The sequence below is a fragment of the Amblyomma mixtum genome, chromosome 10, assembly GCF_055824585.1.
Source record: "Amblyomma mixtum isolate Tamu chromosome 10, ASM5582458v1, whole genome shotgun sequence".
Taxonomy (NCBI): domain Eukaryota; kingdom Metazoa; phylum Arthropoda; class Arachnida; order Ixodida; family Ixodidae; genus Amblyomma; species Amblyomma mixtum.
The window spans coordinates 108,811,143-108,833,967 of record NC_143021.1 but is presented as its reverse complement, the minus strand read 5'-3'; the positions used below and the strand labels follow the sequence as shown (position 1 = coordinate 108,833,967).

The 22,825-nt window shown below is 44.5% G+C and overlaps 1 long non-coding RNA gene across 1 annotated transcript in view; it reads left to right on the top strand.

Annotated features, from left to right (window-relative positions):
* Window positions 1-2,961: 2,961 nt before the first annotated feature.
* Window positions 2,962-22,825, top strand: part of LOC149326640 (uncharacterized) — a 233,227-nt gene continuing 213,363 nt past the window's right edge. Inside the window, exon 1 of the long non-coding RNA XR_016286444.1 lies at window positions 2,962-3,346. This is a non-coding gene — a long non-coding RNA (uncharacterized LOC149326640). The remainder of the gene's footprint in view (window positions 3,347-22,825) is intronic.

Below are 22,825 nucleotides of genomic sequence, written 5' to 3'. Positions count from 1 at the left end.
ATGGTGGTGAGAACAGCGCGTAACAAGACGGGACAAAGAAGGACACACGACGGCCCCAGCGTTTACTAACAACTATTTATTTCTGCCGTTGCCCCGTTTAAATACACACAGTAACTGCCAGCATGAAATGGAAAGGGGCATTCAGGTCAACTGATACATGCTGTACAACTCAGCCCTTCGCTGGTTCCCATCGATCTAAAAACGCGAGCTCTGTTGAAGCAAACGCTTCACTACGGGACCACGAGCTTCAATCGCGGACAGTGTAAAGTTGACCTTCAGCTGCCTTAGGGGGGAAACCACGGAAAAGAGAAAAAGAAATTGAATTAATATCCATGACTGGGAGTCAGATCTCCTGTAAGGGCCGCCCAGCAAGACCACGAGGCTATCGCCCCATTTTTTTTCTTTATTGCGTCGAAATAGTGCCGAAAAGAAAAATCACCCAACGCGCCTCGCGTTCTTGTTGTTGTATCCTTAGTGGCATGGCGCATACCCGTGGTTGTGCGCAAACGCACAGTAGTCCCCATGTTCCTTGTGCCTCCGGTGTTGTGTACGCTGTGCCCTTATCCTGCGGGAAGGAATACATTGGTCAAACGGGAAGGTGCATCAATGTCAGACTTCAAGAACATAATAACAATGTAGGTAATATAGCCATCACTGAAAACCTGGCCAAGCACTGTAAAAAATGTGAAAACAAAATTTGCGCCCCAATATTTACCAATCTGCAATCATTGGGAAAGGACGAGATCGTACGTCGAGAGAAATAATCGAGGCTTGCAACATCCGTCGTGCGAAAGACCACTGTGTGAGTACATCTTCCATTAGTTTATCTCAGAAAGAATTGGATTTTCTGAGAACAGCAGGGCATGCGTTGTGAGTCTTTGCGTTGTTTGATTTTATTCCTTCCTGTTTTTAATGTTTATTACGGGTTTTTAATTGTGACATAGGGTTACTTTTTATTCGTCGCAGGCCTTTACTCCTCCTTTTAGTTGTTTCGTGCTTTTAGCCTCCTTTTTGTGGCCTCTTTAAAAATTCATCTTTGAGGCCTTAATGTGTTTCTTGATTGCCGGGCCTTCACACCTCGCAGCCTACCAGTTATTAATGTTTTAAGGTGTTTTTTTAATTATTCTTATCGATTTTTATATGTTTTAATGCCATAATTTCAGTTATTGATTGTCTATAGCTTTTAGCCCCTTTTGGGCGACCTCATCTTTCATTACCGATCATCCGTTATTTCGCGCCTTGGCCCTATACAATATTGCAATATTCATAGCACGTGCAATATTCATAGCCTGGACAATCTCTCTAACCTGATGGTCTTTGTGGCGGTTTATACGGCCTATTCGCAGACTGTCTTTCGTTTCCAAACACACAGTGTTGACAAAGCACTTCTTGTCATTTCGGGAACGCGTTATAACCTCGTCAAGACACAACTTGCTCAGCACTGTGTCCTTTCGCAGTCTATCGATGCCCCTTGTTTCCTCCGCTGGAATGCGAAAGATTCAGTGTTTTAAGTTTGCTTTCGGTTACCCGCCCTGCTTACTGCCCTATATGCCCATTGTACGCCAAAGATGCTGACAGAAAAGCAGAAGGAGAGACTTCGTGAGCACGCCCTCGCGCTTTCTTGATGCGATGGAGACAACTTGCGTGCTTTATACGGACAAGCGTACTGTGCTGTAAATTGCCTAGGTAGTTACATGTAAACAGTAAAAACCTTTAGAATGCCTAGTTTCACTTTCATACTTCACTGCCTGCGTCCTGTTCTAAGTCTTGTGTCCTGCTTTATCTTATTGCGTGCGCAGAAAATACAGACACTGAAAGTTAGCCCTTTTCCTTTTGACCGCTGTAATTACGGCCGCTAATTCCTTCATTTTCATGTACCGCTTTGCAGCAGCGGAATCATTCCTCAAAATTCTTCGCGCGATAACAACCGGTCTTCACATGCTCTCGTCGTTTCAACACAGCCCGTCCCGCTCCACCTCCCCGCGCCCTTCGCCTTCTCGAGTTTTCTGGGAAAGTCTAAGGTGTTAATTTTGAGCAAATAGGTAAAAAAAAAGAAAGAAAATTGGGGCCACCTCTCTTCTCTGGAGAAATAAGAGGAGAGTGCAGAAATGAAGGCTATATTTCTTCAGAAGCAGTCAGAAGCCTCTACTCAGCGTAAGTGCTTCAGAGCCCCTCGAGCAGAGGGTGCGACGATCCCACGGTAAGCGGGGACCGGCGTCAGAGGCGTAGGACCGAGGAAGGAGAAACTTTACGAAACAGGGCCGGATTAATGGGCCGCAGATTTACGACTTCGGAATCGGAAAAGCGCCACAGAAGTCGTAGTGTCGTAAATAACCGCGCTTCACCCTATTTGAGGTGGCGCGCCAGGACTCCGGAAATAAAAAGATGGGAGGCAGCGGCCGCTTCGCCGTTGCTCATTGGCCGAGCTGGGGCGCGCTACACGGCCGGGCAATTCGATATGACACGGCAAGACGCGCGCCGCTACGTTGGTAAGTTTTATGGCGTGGCGCCCACGCGAGGAATTTAACGCGGCCCCGCCGATAGCAGGTCGTTTCACGGTCTGCCATCCAATATCCCATAAACCCCGTATGAAATCGAGTTTCGCATGCCCGCTTGCTCCTTGCGGAAGTAAAGAATGAACGTACATGGGGTGGAAGAATGTTTTCCTTTTTTTTGTTTTCCCGCAGCAGCAGAAGCCCCGCGTAGAGCGACGGCGGCGCAGTCGACGCCGCGCGTGGCGATCTGTGACAGCGAACGACATTGGGCTTATCATTCGCTCGGGAGCCGCGGGCTGAGACTCGAATCGGAGCCGATAACAGGTGACTCGAGCTTGCTTGTCCTGAAGTCATGTGCCATGGTCAGTAAAGAGAACGAAGAAACAGGACGACGCGCACCAGCGGCACGTGAAATAAACAAGGAGATAAGAAGAGCGCTTTCGTATTCCCTCGGGACTGTCTGCCCTCGTCCTTGAATGGCTGGCGCTGCATTTGTGCTCTGGTTATTCGAGTCGCGCAGAACGAGTCACTTGTAGAGGGAGTGGAGTGTAATCAAAGTGCCGGGATACATTTCGAAAGATCCAAACTACGGACGGCACTGCCGCCTTGAGCTCCACGGGTGAGTGCATCAGTCGTGCACAAGACCTGACCCGCATGGGCGGAGAGGGCGTAGTTTTGGGGCGTTCGGCACCGGCGACACGCCGTGACCAGTCGACGTGAAAGCAGCGCGTTCATGAGTCCTCGCTGCCCCCGATTTCAGGACTGAGCAGCAAAAAGCCTCGTTGCCGAAATTCCTGTGCACGACACCGGCCAGATGGTCACTACGCCTGGATACATCTCTGGCGCTCTGCGTGAGTCCCCCTTTTATTCCGCAATGAAAATTTCAGCGCGCTCTCTGATTGTGTCGTATCAAGACTGTCCGCGGAAAGGAACACCGAGGCTGCTACTTAAGGCATACGCAACTACTTCCACACATACGCGGCGCAACAAACAGCATCCTTAACCTTACCAATCAGCGCAGTTACGGCCGAGAAATGCCTACTCCTAGTACTTTTGAAGAGATTCATTAATTCAAATATTTATGTCATTGGTATTTCATTTTCGGCCGTTGAAAGTTTTATTATTGAAACGTTTGTTCCAACCATCTTTGATCATGAGCAACACAACCACTCGTTGCCTACGAAGCCTTGTAGTATGTGTTATTCCTTGTTGTATTTTCTTGTTGAGTTTTTTCTGCATGTGTATAGGTGATGTGTGTACAGCGCCTAGTCAAGCGTCTCCGTGATCACCTCCGTGATTTCTCTTCGCTATGACGGGAATAGAGATTGTAATTAAGATTATTGCAATTATGATTATTCTCCTATATACACACAATAACTTCCGGACCACACCGATGCTTTCGAAAGTCGAGTTGTGTGCGCGTTACCTAGATATATCCTTCACAAATTATTATATGCATCTACTTCCTCTCCTAGGAAATACACAACTTTATGACAGTATTCAAATGCAGAGAGGTTATATTGACGCCAGCGCTCGTGCAGACGAAAGCGCCAATCAAGAAGAGGAAGAAGTGTCTGTTGTGGAAGTGCTGTGGGAGAGCACTTCGCCGCTGTTGGCCCTCGGCCGCTTAAAGCCGATTCACAGCGAAAATTGCCCTAACCAAACAAAAAAGGCGCTATTTGGCCAAGCATGTACCTCCGCCCAGCAAGTCACTGTGGTTCTTACTGCTTTGCCGCAAGCCCTGGTTTTTATTTGCTTTTAGTAACCATTTTGGGTTGTTATTTCACTACGCTTTTAAAGTGGGTTTTATTATATTTTACTATGCTTATAAAATGATCACTTAGGTCTCCTCAGACGTTCCCTTGTTTTATGTTCTTAGCTCTGCCTTTCGGCTCGTTCATCTACATTTGGGTTTTGGGCCTTTCGCTTGTTGGCGCCATTGACGCAGGTGTGCGCACTGCTTACTTTATTTCACACGGTTTTTTTTTAGATTTCATGCTTTTACGGGTCATGTATTTTTTTCACACCGCCTTTGTTGTATCTGTATGGTCTAATTTTCGGCTCCGGTCAGATAGTATGCCTTTTCCTTAGCTTCTTTTCTTGTTATACTTTGCTGGTTATCTCCGCTTACGGTTATCAGCTAGGTTTTCCCCATGCCAGTGCGAATGTATTTTCCTGTTCTCGTGTATCAGCTTTTCTCTAGTCTCGTGTATCTTTAATTCTTTGTCATTTTACGCGTTCCCGAAGGATCGGTGGCACCAGCGGCGCAAGGACAAGTTGGCTGTAGATATACGTTACTCGTCGAGTAAAATTCTCAGTTGCAAGTCTAGCTTGTGTTGTGTCGCCTTCTCTGTCCTGTGTGTGTGAATTTCGCTAGTCAATATGTGTGATACTGACTACCAACGAGCCCAACTTAAAGCATTAGGAGTAATGACATTGTGGGAGATCTTTTAGTCCGCGCGAAGCTGTATGCGGATGGCTGAATTCTCTATCAAGTGGTGCCTTCAGTTGACGACCAAGTGCGTCTAAATAATGACCTAGCGAAGGTCGGTGCGTGCTGCAACAAATCGCAGATGTGCATTATTTTGAAAAAATCGCCTTTATGAAAGCAGTAATATGCGTTGTGGGGCTAGTTCGTTCATACTCAGATTTCTTTTATGCGCACAGAAAGACGACACAATAATACAAGGTAGACCGGACGGAGCTCAAACTTTCAACTGTTTTATTCCGGAAAAAGTACATGACATTTATACCAAAAAAGAATGGATAGTCGTCAGTGCCACGTGTAAGCCAAAACCCGGGAAAAGCACATAGGAAGGGCACAGGTGACTCACCTCTTATGTAATTTATCTAAAAAGGCTAAATCTTTATCATATATTGTCACAGATGGTGCACTGGCACATGAACTACCGCTTTTCCTTATATGGTAGGCCTCAATCAATTCTCGCGCAAGCGTGTCAGTGCTCCTGCACAAGATGCTGGTGCCTTGGAGCGTTGCATCACACAGTTTCCGTGCTTTCTGTTTATTGTCGTTATCTTTTCCACACTCACTGATGTGCGCCGGCAGGTGCGAACCGGTACCGTTCTTCAAAGACAAATTGTGTTCCCTTAGCCGCTTATTAACACATCGGCCCGACTGCCCAATGTACACCTTCCCACACTTCAACGGAATTTTGTACACTACCCCTTTTTCACACTTCACAAACTTATTAACATGTTTGATTTTGCAATCTGAGTTGCGGCTACCATCTTGCGAAACTAGACGAAACAGTGAAGAGAGTTTCCTTGGGGCCGAGAAAACCATGGGCACCTTAAACTTGTTAGCCACGCGCTTAAGGTTATGAGCCACTTTATGCTGATATGGGATGACCACAGGTTTCACTTTCTTTTTTGAAACTGCAACCATTGTCTCGTTCCTATTCCCTTCTTGTTTGAACTTCTTGAGAAGAGCTTCAGCAACTGAACTCACTACTATCTGGGGAAAGCCTGCCTGTTTTAGCTTCGCAATCGTGTCCACACAAGCTTACCAACCGCGTGCACAGAAGAAATTTTTCCCTTTTGATTCCAAGCAATCGAAAATTGTTAAACGTGCTATCGCTTTGATGTGCCTTGAGTCATCTCTAAGAAAGTCCTGTTGACACATGGCGCAGGCAAGCTTTCACGATCAGATTGCGAGGACGGGGAAAGAGCGCAGCTCACCATGACGACACGGCTCGCTTGTCGATGGATTCCAGATTGATCAGGATATCGCTGCAACATCGAGGAGTTTTATAGCATTAACGAGATGGTGGCAGCTATCTTAATTAGGCTTGATCAGAAGTACAAGCTGAAGGCGGTTCAGGCCTATGCGCCGACATCAAGACATGGTGACCAGATAATTGAAAGCTTCTGTGAAGCCGTCCAATCGGCAATGAACAAAGTAAAAATTCAGGGCGCAGTTTGTCTAAAGTGCGTAGAGGCGAAAGCGCTTTCGGCACCACTCTAACTGCCTCTGTGGCACTGGTGACGTCACCACTGAATAACCTAACATATAATTAACGACCAATTGCTAAGTAATGGTAAATTAATGGCTAATTACTGAATAATGCCTAAACACTAACTCCTAACTGATGACGCTTAAGCATCGCCTTTAGGAGTGGAACGCGACAGCGTTTTGTAGCGCTGCCAGGGAGTCCACAGAACGCCACCACCCGTTCGGCGCGATGCCTTGTCCTTTGAACGCAACGCATTTTGAGGAAAGGAAATGGCGCAGTAATTCTCTGTCATCTCGGTGAACACCCGAACCGCGCCGTACAGCAAGGGAGGAAGTGGAATTGAAAGAAGAATGAGAAAGAGAGGCCGTAATGACGAAAATGAAAATTGTATTTGAGGAAACGATATTACGCAGTAACTGTCTCACATATCTCGGTGGACACCCATCAAAAGCGTGGTACCTCTGCTGACAAGCTTCTGCTGACAGACTTTTGTCGACAACGATGAGACATTAAAGGCTTTCACCTTAAAATCACAGTATTGACCAAATATTGAGGGGAATCCCCCAAGGTGGAGTAGATTTGTAATAAAGGAGTAATTACTCATTGACGTCCATCCGAGCGCAGCCATGCGGCCACACAGGAAAGCTATACAGCTTTCACAGAAAATTCGTAGTTAAAGAAAAACTCTTCCTAGTCCGGGGTTCGAACCAGGGACCACCGCTTCACCGGAGCAGTCGCTCTACCAATTGAGCTAACTGGGACGGCAAGCAATATTTGGTCAACACTGTTCCCACTTCGAGTTATAGATCAATTCGCTCTCGCCCTACCATAAGCTTGCCGTCCCGGTTAGCTCAATTGGTAGAGCGACTGCTCCGGTGAAGCGGTGGTCCCGGGTTCGAACCGCGGACCAGGACGAATTTTTCTTTAACTACGAAGTTTCTGAGAAAGCTGTATAGCTTTCATTTGTGGCCGTATGGCTGCGCTCGGGTGGACGTCAATGAGTAATTACTCCCTTATTAAAAATCACAGTATACTGTACAGAGAGGGGACTTCAATGCGAAGGTAAGCAAGAAGTAGGCTGGAGACGAGGCGCTAGGTGACTATGTCATAGAAAATAGGAGTAGCAGGGAAGAGTTGTTGGTAGAGTTCGCAGATAGAAAAAATGGACGGGCCATGAATATCTTCTTCCGCAAACGAGGAAATGGGAGGTGGACCAGGAAGAGCCCTGATGGTGAGACCAAAGATGAATTAGACCTCACATGTTGCACTCACCTCTGCATCGTGCAGAGTGTGGAGGTCCTCGGAAAGGTCCGTTGTAGCGACCACAGGAAGGTAAGGTCTTCTATTAGCTTAGATTTGAAGCGGAAGCGGAGAAAGCCAGTTAAGCGGCAGCGCGATAACGAGATAGCGGTAAGAGGGAAGGTAGAGGAATTCAGAATGTCTCTGCAGAACAGATTTTCCACTTTAACTGAAGAAGACGACCGCAGTGTTGAAACAATGAATGATATTCTCACAGCTATCGTTACGGAGTGCGCTGCAGATGTAGGCGGTGGGATGGTCAGACACGATACCAGCAAGCTATCTCAGGAGACGAAAGATTGATTAAGAAACGCCTAACTATCTAACGCAACAGGCAGAATAGAACTAGCGGTACTATGAAAGCTGATAAATAAGCGCAAGGTAGCCGACATAAAGAAGTTTAATAAAGAGAGAATCACGGATGCTCTCCTGAACGGAGGCAGCCTAAAAGGGATGAAGAAGTAATTAGGCTTCACAGGCATATTTAAGCCCTAAAGACGGGACGACAAAAAGACAAGATGAACACGGGCGCTACTGGCAACAGCTTTGTTGAAGCGAGAACGAGGCATATAAATAGGCTTCTGGCCTGAGCCAGCGCTACCAACCAAGGAACTTGGAATTACATAGGAAATCATTTAAGACGCGATAAGAAATTTATCTCGGCATTATCACGAACGATAGACATGTTACTAACGCAGTCCTGTCCCCTTTTCCCGATAAAGAAAGCTTCCAAGGTTTCACGGGCTGTTTTCAGCACTTCTGCCAAGGATTGAAACGCTAAGGAAACGCGGCTCACAATTGGTGCAAGCAATTTAGTGGTCAACCAGATTAGTACGTTCCTTATAGCAGATATCTTTTGCATGCTCCCGGAGTCGATCGTTTACACAGCGCCCTGTCTGGCCGATGCACACTTCGCCACATGACAGGAGAATCTTGTACACGACGTTCATAACGCACTGCACAAAACGTTTTTCATGGTTCTTTTGACAGCCCCTTTTTCCATCTTCGCAAGTAATGCGGCTGAGCTAAGCAAGTTTCTTATGGGCTGAAAAGAGCATCGGCGCGCCAAACCGATTAGCCACCTTTTTCAAGTTGTGGGATACCTTGTGCAGGTACGGTACCATTCCGGCTATTGTTGACCATCCAAGGCTTTTGCAGCAAACGTGCGCTTAAGGGGATTCCTTTTCTTGAGGAGCGTTTTCGCGACTGCCATGACGACCGACCCAAGAAAGCCAGCTGAAAGCAACCTACCCAACTGAAGCTCAAAACTTGCTTGCATAGACACAGGACATCCTCAGCGCCAAATCCAGGCAGAGGGGGGCGGTGCCTCTCTTTACTATTTTAGAATGACAGGAGTCGTACAGCAAGAGCTCTTTTCGTGCTCGGGGTGAATACGCCCAGCATACATGCCTTTCCCTGAACATAAGCTTCATGTCTAAAAACTGAAGAATCCCTTCCTCTGGAAGTTCGTAAGTAAAACTGAGCCCTTTGCCATGAAGGTTAAAATCGTCAAGAACACACTGTAGTGCTCGCTCATTAGAAATGGGGCAAAGTTTGTTTAAAACAATTAAAAAGTCGTCCATGAAACGAAACACTTTAAGGACTTTGTCATTGTTAAAATTATTAACATGATCGTCTAAAAAGCGATAAAAATATGATAAAAAAAAGTTGCACAAGACATGGGCACTGCACAAGCCAATGCTTGGACCATATTTGGTCCGTAGTATGTGATATATAAAAATAAAATGCCCTTTTTTTGCTGAAAAAACTGCTCGTCCAATCTGATAAAAGTAGATGGAAGATACAACTCTGAAAGACCTAAAAAATTGTTTAGTCAAATGTTTTAGGGGAATCCCCCAAGGTGGAGTAAATTTGTAGTAAGGGAGTAATTACTCATTGGCATCCACCAAAGCGCAGCCATACGGCTACAAAGGAAAGCTATACAGCTTTCTCAGAAACTTCGCAGTTAAAGAAAAATTCGTCCTGGTCCGGGGTTCGAACCCGGGACCACCGCTACACCGGAGCAGTCGCTCTACCAACTGAGCTAACCGGGACGGCAAGCTTATGGTAGGGCGAGAGCGAATTGATCAATAACTCGAAGTGGGAACAGTGTTGGTCAAATGTTTTAGGGGAATCCCCCAAGGTGGAGTAAATTTGTAGTAAGGGAGTAATTACTCATTGGCATCCACCAAAGCGCAGCCATACGGCTACAAAGGAAAGCTATACAGCTTTCTCAGAAACTTCGCAGTTAAAGAATAGCTTCGCAGTATAGCTTTCCTTTGTAGCCGTATGGCTGCGCTTTGGTGGATGCCAATGAGTAATTACTCCCTTACTAAAAAATTGTTTACCGTCAAACCAGCTGCATTCTGCAAAGCAACCGCACCATTTTCGTCAATGCAATCTTTGACGGCAGCAAACACATCAGGATGAAGCACCGCATAAAAGAGCTCTTCGACATCGACAGAGAAGGCAAAATCCACGTCTCTATTCTCTTAAAAGAATCCAAGTACATCAGTTGAGTTCTTTACAAGGAAGGGGTCATTTACAACAAGGGCATTCAAAACCTCCAAAAGAAACTTACTGACACAATTCTGCTAAGAACCACCTTCATTCACAATAGTGCGGAAAGGGGCATCCGGTTTAAGGGTTTTAACACTAAAAAACACATGCAACGCAGCACTTTCACTAACTGCTATATCCCTTTAGAGCCTCTGCAGATTTAAACGCTTGCAAAATTCTGCTGCTTTGTGTTAATTCTTGTTTGACCTTTTGTTCACTACGGCAAAGTTCTTGGTAACCGCCAAAGCTGCTTTTTCATAGTACGTAGATCTAGGCAAGGCTACAAAGCCACCCGCCTTATCTGCTTGCAAAAGACAGAGCTCATTGTCTTTGAAGAAGTTCACAACATTCTGCATACCGTCCTTGGCACACTTGGGATCAGTCACCTTCACATTCCTGGCCAAGCAGTCGATTCCTTCCAAGAGACGGCGTTCTTTACCTTCCTGCTGGGCCCTGTTAGCCATCATCCTATCAAGGAAGATTCTTCCTATTCCTATGCAAGCAGATAAGATGGGTGGCTTTGTAGCCTTGCCTAGGTCTACGTACAATGAAAATGCAGCTTTGGCGGTTCCCAAGAACTTTGCCGTAGTGAAAAAAGGTAAAAAAAGAATTAACACTAAAACAGCCGAATTTCGCAAGCGTTTAAATCTGCAGAGGCTCGAAAGGTATATAGCAGTTAGTGAAAGTGCTGCGTTGCACGTGTTTTTTAGTGTTAAAACCCATAAGCCGGATGCCCCTTTCCGCACTATTGTGAAAGAAGGTGGTTCTTGGCAGAATTGTGTCAGTAAGTTTTTTTTTGGAGGTTTTGAATGGCCTTGTTGTAAATCACCCCTTCCTTGTAAGAAAAAACTGGTAATGGCGCAAGAAACGGGGACACACAAGGAACACAAAAGACAGGACTGACGCCAACTTGAAACTGGGGTTTATTGCACTAAGCCTGCCTTTGGTACCACAACCAAGCCGTATCAACAAATGCATTAACGTTGTACATATCAAACAGCAGTTCATGGGAACACTGGCAACAAAGTATCGCTGATTACTACAGAATCTAATCTAAACAGAGCTTGGGATGGCAACTTCTTTTCTGGCCAGCAGAAACAATAACAACAACAACCGAGGCAAAAAAACGAAAAAAAACAACAAGGCACTGGGGCATGACAAGTCCACACTAACAAAATATTTCATCGAGAAAGCTGGAAACAAATGCGTTAGCAGGCCTTCCATTATTCTTAGCAGCGCCGAGACGTCTTTTATAGAAGGTGTTTTGTAGATCGCAGATTTCGCTTGGTTTTGTGCTCTTATTTCGTCCTTTCTTTTGATGTTTTACAATTTTTAGATTCTTTGACGCTGAGACGACTGTTTTTCAGGAATGATCCTCAGTTTTTATGACTTGACGCCAGGCGCTGTATCTTCAGACTTCATGCCCCCTTATTGTTATTGTTGGTCATGTTTTTTCCGGGTTATTGTGGGTCACCTTTTTTTTTTCCACGTGGTTTTATCGCGATTTTTTTTTTTCCACGTGGTTTTATCTTCGATTCTTGCTCTCTTCGTCACGCGTTTTATATTTTTTAGTGTAGACTTGTCATGCCCCAGTGCCTTGTTTTTTTTTTGTTTTTTGCCTCGGTTGTTGTTGTTATCGTTTCTGCGGGCCAGAAAAGAAGTTGGCATCCCAAGCTCTGTTTAGGTTAGATTCTGTAGTGATCAGCGATACTTTGTTGCCAGTGTTCCCATGAATTGCCGTTTGATATGTACGAAGTTAATGCATTTGTTGATACGGCTTGGTTGTGGTACAAAAGGCAGGCTTGGTGCAATAAACCCCAGTTGCAAGTTGGCGTCAGTCCTGGCCTTTGTGTTACTTCTGTGTCCCCGTTTCTTGCGCCATTACCAGTTTTCTCTTTCAACATGAACCAACTCGCCCAAACTAGAGTTTTACTTGACCCCTTCTTTGTAAAGAACTCAACTGATGTAGTTCGATTCTTTTAACAGCATAGTGACGTGGATTTTGCCTTCTCTATCGATGTAGAAGAGCTGTTTTATGCGGCGCCCCATACTGAATTGTTTGCGGCCGTTAAAGAGTGCATTGACGAAAATGGTGCTGTAGCTTTCCAGAATGCAGGAGGTTGGACGGTACACAATTTTTGAGATCTTTTACAATTTTATCTTCCATCTACTTTTATCAGATTTCACGACCAGTTTTTACTGCAAAAAAAAGAGCATTTTATTTTTATTTATCACGTACTACGGACCAAATATGGTCCAAGCATTGGTTCGTGCATTGCCCCTGTCTTGTGCAACATTCCGATGTGCTCTGAAGCTCGCCCCCCCCCCCCCCCCCACCCAGTGTACGTTCACTTACATATAACACTATTATTCGCCCTATGTTAGGATATGTCGTCATAATCTGGGAGTCCATTCACTAAATCTAACATTGCTAAATTAGACAGAGTCCGAAAGAAAGCAGCACGGTTTATTTACAATTCATATAACCGCACATCTATCACTGCACTTCTTCCAGACTGCTTCCAGTCTCCCACAGAAATCGCATCTGTCGTCTAAAATTCTTTTTTCAGTTAAGCAAAGGCCAGTACAACATTGACACATCCAATATTATATCGTTGTCCTCAGGGTACAAAACAAGACAACGCCGTGATTTTACAGTAACACCATTAAACGAGATATGAAATTCAGAAGAGCAAGTTGCTGGGCTAGTTGGTACTGTTGCATCTTGGGCAGCGCAAAGGACGGGACGCAAGAAACAAGGAAGGACATACACAGGCGCTGACTATCAACTGAATTTTTATTTCGAAGTACAGAGAATATATAGCAATCATAAGGGGGTGGAACATAGATAAAAGGCTGCTCAGTCACCGGAATCCAGAAGACAGTCACGTCAGTAGATAAAACATATTGGTAAAATGTAGTGGCGGTGAAAGACGATAAGGAGAAGCGGAGGGTGTAAAGGACCATGGCGCGAAATGACGAAAGATGAATTTTTAAAGAGGCAAAAAAAGAAAGGGGGCTAAAAGCACGAAACAACTAAAATGAGTAAAGGCCTGCGACGAATAAAAGCTAACCTTAAGTCACAATTAAAAGACCAAAAACCCGGAATAAACAATAAAAACAGGATGGGATAAATCAAACAACGCAAAGAGTCACAACGCATGCCCTGCTGTTATCAGAAAATCCAATTCTTTCTGAGATAAACCAATGGATGGTGTACTGACACAGTGGTCTTTCGCACGACGGATGTTGCAAGCCTCAATTATTTGTCTCGACGTACGATCTCGTCCTTTCCCAATGATTGCACATTGGTCAAATATTGGGGCGCAAATTCTGCTTTCTCATTTTTTACAGTGCTTGACCAGATTTCCAGTGATGGCTATATTACCTACATTGTTATTATGTTCTTGAAGTCTGACATTGATGCACCTTCCCGTTTGACCAATGTATTCCTTCCCGCAGGATAAGGGCACCGAGTACACAACACCAGAGGCACAAGGAACATGGGGATTACTGTGCGTTCGCCCACAACCACGGCGAGCTTGCCGGTTGTTAACTCTCCTGCAAAGAGAGGCGAGCTTGTTGGGCGCAGAAAAAACCACGTCGACGCCTGCGCGCTTCCCAACTTTCTTTAGACCGTGGCTAACGTTGTGCAGATAGGGCACAACTGCAACCTTTCTGCGGTAATCTTCCTTCCGGTTGGGAAACGTTTTGTTATTTTTTTAATGCCAATTCCTCATTGGCATACACCCATGCGGAGCCATACGGCTACAAAGGAAAGCTTTAAAAGTTCGCTCTCGCCCTACCATTAGCTTGACGTCCCGGTTTGCTCAGTTGGTAGAGCGACTGCTCCGGTTAAGCGGTGGTCCGGGGTTCGTACCTCGGACCAGGCTACTTTTTCTTTAACTGCGAATTTTCTGAGAAAGCTGTATAGCTTCTCTTTGTAGCCGTTTGGCTGCGCTTGGATGGATGGCAGTGAGTAATTACTCCCTTATTACTGTTCACTTCTCTTTCCTGTACAGGTGCCCAAATCTTTAGCTGGCGTGCGCGAGCGGCGACTTTTCTGTTCGTCAGCGCCATATGACGGAGCGAAGTTGGAAATAGGATGAGGCTAAGCGCATGCTCACAAAGCCCGCTCAGCTGGGGCCGTCGTCTGCTAGGCTGTTCCTTCTTAAGGACGTCACCCCTTCTTATCGCGTTTCGACGAGCAGGCAGCGTGAGTAGGCCAATGGTGTTGCTCGCATTTTACGTTCCGAAGAACAGCGTTGTAGCAACAAAGCGAGGAAATAAAACTGAAAGATATGCCGAACACGCCCAATCATGCGTTTAGCCGAAGAACATGGGTCGTTATCATTATGAATGGAGAACATGGGTCATTATCGTTATGAAAGGGTTATCACTAGCTCAGGCAACAATCTGCAAGTCCTCTTCTTTTGTTTTCCTGGTGAGGTAGCGAGGAGCATCTTCGATCCGACCTTCGGGGTGACGTCCTTAAGAAGGAACAGCCTGGCAGACGACGGGCCCAGGCGAGCGTGCTTTGTGAGCATGCGCTTAGCTTCATCCTGTTTCCAACTTGGCCCCGTCATATGGCGCTGACGCACAGAAAAGTCGCCGCTCGCGCACGCCAGTTAAAGATTTGGGCGCCTGTACGTATTTCCATCCCGTGCCATTCCTCCCAGAGCAGCAACTGCCCAACGTGGATGTGACAGGTTAACAGGACCTCTCCTCAGCAGTAGGGAAATTTCATGACGGAGAAGGCGGAGATTTCTTGTGAGACGACGCCCCGAGTGCTGCTGCATTAAAAAACAAAAAGAAACTAGGCGGGAGCGGGATGGAGCCGCGCTTGACGCCTCGATCCTGGGCGGGGCTGGACCTATGATTCTAGGGCTCGTGCCTCGGAATGAGGCTCGTGCCGTACTCTTCATTAAAGTTACGGGAGGACAAGCGCACTAAAATAATTAAATATGCGTTTCTGCCCCTTACTGTACAAGAATGGTTAGTATACGTTGCCTGCTGATAATTATGTGACTGCACCTGCATCTTTTTTCTCTAAATTGCGCTGTTTTTTTGTTGCGATAATTCGGTGCAGTTTTAGTTTGTGCTGGCAAAGGAAATTTTTTACTGGCATAATTTTTAGCTTTGTTCTGACTTTTTTTCCTGTTTATCGCGCTGTTTATGTCGCTGGTAAACCTTCTCCATCGTTGATTGTCGAACATGTTTGTAGCAATATTTTTTCTTTTTGTGAACTATGCTCAATAATGCTGAATTATGGTCGCTGTTGGCATTGTAATAACTAAATAACTAAAGAATATGAGAAAGCGCCAGGTAAAACCCTGCACCGTCGTCGTCGCCAAAAAGGCATCCGTGCAGTCGGGAGCAATTGGAAAGAGCGGGACACGCCACACTGGCTCTCTACAGGAGCAGCTACACCCCACGGAGCGAGGTGAAGGAACCGCAACGTGCGCATAACCCGCCCATCCCACTGCACCAACGTTATCTCGCAGATCTCTCGGGCAGAATTTGGTAGTTTTTATACCATTTTATCAACTAATTTTCACCCATAGAATGAGTGCGGCGCTTAACTACTAATATTCAACATTGTTCGTAGTCATTTCGCGTCGGTGCTGCTATAAGCTGGAGGGGAGAGCGAGAAGGAAGGTGGGAAGGGACCGGGCACGAGCTGCATACCTTTTGACAGCAGTCATTACTGCAGACCGCTTAATGGTTGTCTCCTGCAATACCAACTGAATAATCGCCGTTAAATTAAGGAAAATACCTCTTTTGACTTACTCTCGCTGGAGCCAATTGGCTAGAGCATCAGCTCCGAATGCGAGATGAGAGGGGATCAATTCAATTTTCTATTAAAATCGTTTATTTCACCATATACATGGTAGGAACTCTTGGGCAAAAAGCTGCTCGAGGCAGCTTGACTGGGCCCAAGAGACCACCACACGGCAGGCCAGCGTGGCGATTCAAACACCAAGGGAGAAAAAACAAATATAAAAGCCTCCACATCACTGCAGCGTAAAGAAGACGAGCACAAAGGAAGAAAACACTTACGACACGGACAAACGCTGCACTCACAACTGATTTTATTTCGCCAGCAATGGGAAATATAAAGATTCCGCTGCTAATGCGCGCGCAGGAAAGTGCACATGCCATGAATAACAAAGATACATGATACATCAGACAACTTATCGTGTGGCAGAGAAAAGATCACATTCCGCTTTGTACAAATGAATAGAGGTATCGCTTACACAAAAATCACCCTTTTTCTTTATATGGTACGCTTCTAGTAGTTCACGTGCAGTTTGATCTTTGCTTTTTCCTAGAATCTTTGCACCGTCAAAATGAGGCGAACAATCCTGGCAAGACCTGCAATGTTTTACTAAGTTAACATCTTCATCGTTCTTAAAATTCCTTTCATGCTCCCTCAATCGATCATTGACTCATCTGCCAGACTGGCCGACATAGGCTTTTCCGCATGACAGTGGAATTTCATATACCTCTCCTGACTGGCACTGTACATGGGGCTTGGTATGCTTTTTCCCGCATCCAGATTTTGTAGCCTCCTTACCGGAGATACGAGGGCACAGTTGGCCAAGCTTTTTCGGAGGGGAGCATGAGGGAGCATGAAAGGAATTTTAAGAACGATGAAGATGTTAACTTAGTAAAACATTGCAGGTCTTGCCAGGATTGTTCGCCTCATTTTGACGGTGCAAAGATTCTAGGAAAAAGCAAAGATCAAACTGCACGTGAACTACTAGAAGCGTACCATATAAAGAAAAAGGGTGATTTTTGTGTAAGCGATATCTCTATTCATTTGTACAAAGCGGAATGTGATCTTTTCTCTGCCACACGATAAGATGTATCTGATGTATCATGTATCTTTGTTATTCATGGCGTGTGCACTTTCCTGCGCGCGCATTAGCAGCGGAATCTTTATATTTCCCATTGCTGGCGAAATAAAATCAGTTGTGAGTGCAGCGTTTGTCCGTGTCGTGTTTTCTTCCTTTGTGCTCGTCTTCTTTACGCTGCAGTGATGTGGAAGCAAAGTAACCAACTTGCCCAGAAGCTCGTTTTACTAAAATATAAAAGCGAAGCTTACATGTTCATACATGAGGACACACAATAAAAATCAGGTAGGTAGACAAGCAGTTAGTATTGGAATAGTGCAGTCAGTCATCACTGAGCGTATTACATTAGATGTTCAGTGCACATTCAAGATTTTTTATTTATTTATTTGGTCATACTGTTAACCCTCAAATGAGGGTCGTTACAGGGAGGGAACAAAAACAAATACATAAATGAGCAATCATGAGTCAGAGTTCAAAATTTGTGCACCATTTCTCAAAAATATATCAACACCTAGCTCAAATTGTTGCACGTTCATACTCTCCACAGCATCACTTGGCAATTTGTTCCACATTTCAATTACATCAGGGAAGAAAGAATACCGGTACACATCCGTACGTGTGTTAATAGGCTGTAGTACCCTGCTGTGGTTTTTCCGAGAACCACGTTTTAGAGGCGCTTTCACATAATGTTCTTTATTTATTTTTAATGTCCCTTGCATTATCTGGAAAAAAAGTTTGAGTCTATGTTTTATTCTTCTAATTTCCAGCGTTTCCAATTCACACTGCTGCATCATCTTTGTAACCGAGTCAGTACGGCGATACTTTGAACATATAAAACGTGCTGAAATCCGCTGTACTCTTTCTACCTTCTTTTTTAAGCATTTTGGTGAGGGCTCCACACAGCATTCGCATATTCCAGAACTGGTCGTATAAACGTTTTGTAGGCGACTAACTTAATTTCTCTAGTTGCGTTTGGAAGTTTTCTCCTAAGAAAGCAAAGCTTCTGGTACGCTTTTGAATAGATATTCTCAATATGAATACGCCAGTCTAGATTATGCGTCACTGTCACCCCTAAGTACCGGAAACTCTGCACCCCGACCAAGGTATTTTCTCCAATATTATATTCAAATCTGATAACGCTCTGTTTTTTAGTTACGTGAGTGTATGTAGATTTATTGTAGTTAATTACCATGCCCCATCTTTGGCACCACGAGTTTAATGATTGTAGGCATTTATTTAGTTTGATCTGATCTTCCGTGCAGGCTACACGCGTGTAAATTAGACAATCATCGACGAATAGTTTAATTTTTACAGGTGGGTTAATATTAGACGGAATATCATTAATATACAATAAAAACAAAAGTGGGCCTAAAACAGACCCCTGCGGCACTCCAGACACAACTTCACACTTCCCCGACTCACTTTTCCCGATTCTGACCCTTTGATAACGGTTTTTTAAATATGCCTGAATCCACAATACTACATTTTCACTAATTCCTAGGCTCCTCAATTTGGAAAGTAGTTTATGATGTGCAACTTTATCGAATGCCTTCGCAAAGTCTATACATACAACATCTACCTGTTGGCATTCATCTGTAGCTGTACAAAGGTCATGTACAGTTTCGATTAGCTGTGTCACCGTCGAAAGGCCAGATCGGAAACCGTGCTGAACTGGGCATAATAAATCGTTTTTTCTAAAAAATACAGAATATGTTTTGCTATGGCATGCTCTAGGACTTTACAGCACACAGAAGTGAGCGAGACCGGTCTGTAGTTGTTTACACATAGCCTATTGCCACTTTTAAATATCGGAACAACGGTCGCATCGCGCCAGTCCTGAGGTACTGAATGATCCCGCAAAGATTTTTCGAATAAAAGCTGCAAATAATACGACATCCATTCAGCGTACCGTTGAAGAAATACCGTTGGTATTTCATCTGGGCCACACGATTTTTTTGCATCCAACCTAAGCAAATGCTGGAACACGCCCTCCCTTGTAAGCGTAGGTCTTCCATTGGGTATTGTATTGCGCAGACTAGAGGATCACCGTCACTGTCACATCTATCCTTCGTGAAAACTGATTGGAAAAAATGATTAAATACGTTTGCAATATCTTTCTTTTCTGTCACGACTGCGTCGCCATCCACTATCTGTTCTATTTCATTCTTTCTATCTGCGAAATATCGCCAAAACTTTTGTGGCGAGCTTTTAAGGAAGTTTGTAAGCGTTTTATTGAAGAACGTTTTCTTCGACTCCACCAATGCAGATTTTAGCATTTGTTTGGTTATTGAAAGTTCTGTTTCCCTGCTTTTTTTCTTCCTTAACCTTTTTATCTTACGCTTAAGGTGTATGATGCTCCTAGTTATCCATGGATTTTTTTGCTGTGATTTCCTTATACGTGTGGGGACAAAATGATCTATGCAATATTTGATTATGCCTTTAAGTCGGTCCCATAGTTCTTCTACACTTTCGCGATTGGATGCTATTTCAAATTCATTAAAGCTTTCTTCCAGAACGTCTAGGATGGACGTGTCATTCGCACGGCCATAATCCTTAACATGCATCACGACATATGGTTTCTTACAGATTCTTGTGTGCAGCGGTACATTCAAGCAAACCATCTTATGATCTGATAAACCATTCTCAACTGATACAGTATAGTCTGGTGTTCTACCGGATATGAAAACCAAGTCCAACAATGACTGGGACTTTGGTGTAACTCTTGTGAAGTCTTTAACTATTTGCTTAAGATTATGTGAAAACATGATCTGCATCATTTTATTGGCGCTCCTTATTTCTGCATTACCCGTTGATAGACTTTCCCAGTTAATATGCGGCAAATTAAAGTCACCAGCCATTATTAGTCTTGTGTTTTCATTTACATGGGAGTTAAGAAATACATCCAAGCCATTCAAAGATACAGGAGAGACAACATTTAAAAGTTAAATACTATACCAATTTCAACACGAAGTCAGACATTTTCTAATGCGGCACATAAAGGAAAACACACTGCATGTATAAGTGGAAATAATAAAAAAAGAAAAAAAGGTTACACATCTTCAATTGCAAAAGGAACAAGTATATTCGACCTAGCAAAACCAACATTTTTGATGTGAGAAACATTCAAGGCAGTGTTTAAAACTTTGTCATAATGTGTTAAGAAATTGCTGCCTCAACTGGATTATCGTAGGCTTAGTAGGAAATATGTACGTGTACGAAGAGTAGTGCTTTATAAGGCGGGGGTTGGGCTATTTGTTAATCCATTCTTGACAACGAAGCGCGCGGAACACGACGTAGACAAGAAGGTGTCTTCTCGTTTCGTCTTCGTCGTTCGCTGTGCGCTTTGTTGCAAAGGATCTCCAGCGCCGACGGTTGCCCATCCGCTTTAAATGGGTACAAGCTCGCTTTTTGCCCAGTGCTCGTATTCTGTGGGGTGAAGTGTTCAGATATTAGAACGTTGAGCCCACCTTGTGTGAACGAAAAACTCCTTGTGCCGTGGTGTTCTTTAAAAACACCATCACCATCGTCATCGTCTGTGTATGCTCTGTATTCACGCACCGCTTTATATTAATTTCCTCAGACAATCACAAGCAATCAAAATTATCTAACTTTATTAAGGCTAAAAGCAACTCTTTTATTTAAATAAACAAAATATTTTACATTTTGTCAATGAAGAGAACATTATCGATGAAATGCTGGAAGTTCCTAACATTATTGGATATACTGGCACTACAGATGGAAATACTGCCACTGCAGTCATTACTTGAATACAGGACTGTCTCGACTATACACACATGCCTTAAAGACAATTACCCGTTACACTCATCGCTATTCTGTACCCCACCACTGTGCACTTGCAACGCCACTCACAGAAATTTCCTTCCTCCGAAAACGAAAAATGTCTATGGAGAAAGAAGGATGGCCCATGTTGGTATTAAGCTGTGGAACAAGCTTCCAAGTGAACTCAAACATTGTAAAACTTTTCCTGTGTCATTGAAGAAGTATTATAAACAATGAGTTAAGCCAGCGTTTTTTCTTTCCATGTATTTTTGTGTGTTTGTATAGATTTGTAAAAGAGACTTGGTGCTCTGAATGTTGTTGCTCTATGTACCCATTTGTCTTTTTAATTTCATGAGCTTTTATATGTACGTAATTATTTTAGTTATGCCTGCAATTTTCTTTGAAACTGAATTGCATGGATCCCAACTAGCTTTTAGCTAGGGATCCAGATGTTTTCACAAGCATGCCTTGTATGAATGATGAAAAATAAAATTTAATCAATCAATCAATTATTCTCATATTTTAAATGCAGTGCACGGAAGGTTAACTACGGCATGTCCTGTAGAGTACCGCTCGGCTGAGCTATCTGGGCCGCATGAAATCCAGTAACCATCGCAACGCCTTTTAAGTACAGAGAATTTTGCGAGAGACCAAAATCAAACACCGCGGTCATAGATTTGTTCGGTTGACACTGGCGTTGCGCACAACGTACCTGGTTACACTGGGAGTTTGTTCGACATAGAAGGGGCAGCAAGGCATTTTGATGGCAAGGATAATTTAAGGCCATTAGCAGACCAATGCTATTGACCGTACAATTCTTTAGTCACTATATGCCACCCCTCTAAGGACTTTCGTTACTTGGCGGACAGAAGAAAAATAAATATTGTCACGACCAGAGGAGCCGTGAAGGTAGACGTCGGGGAGAACCCAAGACCGGGAGCCTTCTTTTTAATTATCGAGCCAGCTTCCACGACACAGAACAGAACAGCGCGCCACGAGAGCCCGCCGCTTCGTCGTCGTCTTCGACTCAGCGCGGAGGCCGCGCGGCGCGTTAAGCGCGTGGCAATATAACATTGTCTTTGGCTGACCGGCATTCAGCCAATTTAATATAGGTAATGGTGCACAAGGCAATGAAAAATTGAGATCCGTGTAATGTTATCAATAGGAGGACGTGCCGTGATCAGGCCTGTTGCTCCTTCGCGAACAGTGAATTACGCAACAGACGCGGGAGAGGCGCGGCTCTCCCAAATTGTCGGGGTTGCAGCGTAGTGCAGTGACACTGCCTCGCTTTTATGTGTGTGCCTCTAGCTTCGCCGCTTCTCGGTTTCGAGGCGCGTCGATTAAGTGCTATTACTGGAGGCGCCGTGGCCTGTTTATGAGGCGGCAACTGCATGTTCTTTATTGCAGGGTGGGTAGGACAGTTTAGCTTGCCACAGGACACGCCACACGAAATCATTTTCCTTCGGGAAGCCACAGGGAAGATATAGGGCGTTTTCGCACCATTATCCTCCCAGGTTCTTTATTAGCGAAGCGGGCCGGGAAATTCTGTACATCTTTCTTAAGGAGCGCGGTCTGCCAGTTGCAGGCGTGGACGGTTGTGGTCCTGGCAGGGCAAGGTGCAGTTTCATATTTCAGCTTGGTATTCATGTTTTTCTTTAATATATACTCTAGGTTGCTTATGTTCTTTTTGGTTAAGTCAGCGTCTCAGCTTTAAAGCTTAAATAAAGGAGAATAATGAGACTACCATGGACAGAGAGCGACATAATGAAGCAAAGGAAGGACGGTTGCATAGCCCATGTCTTGTTTGCTACCGTACACATGGGTTCGAGTTAATTGGAGAAATATTTATTTATTTATTTAT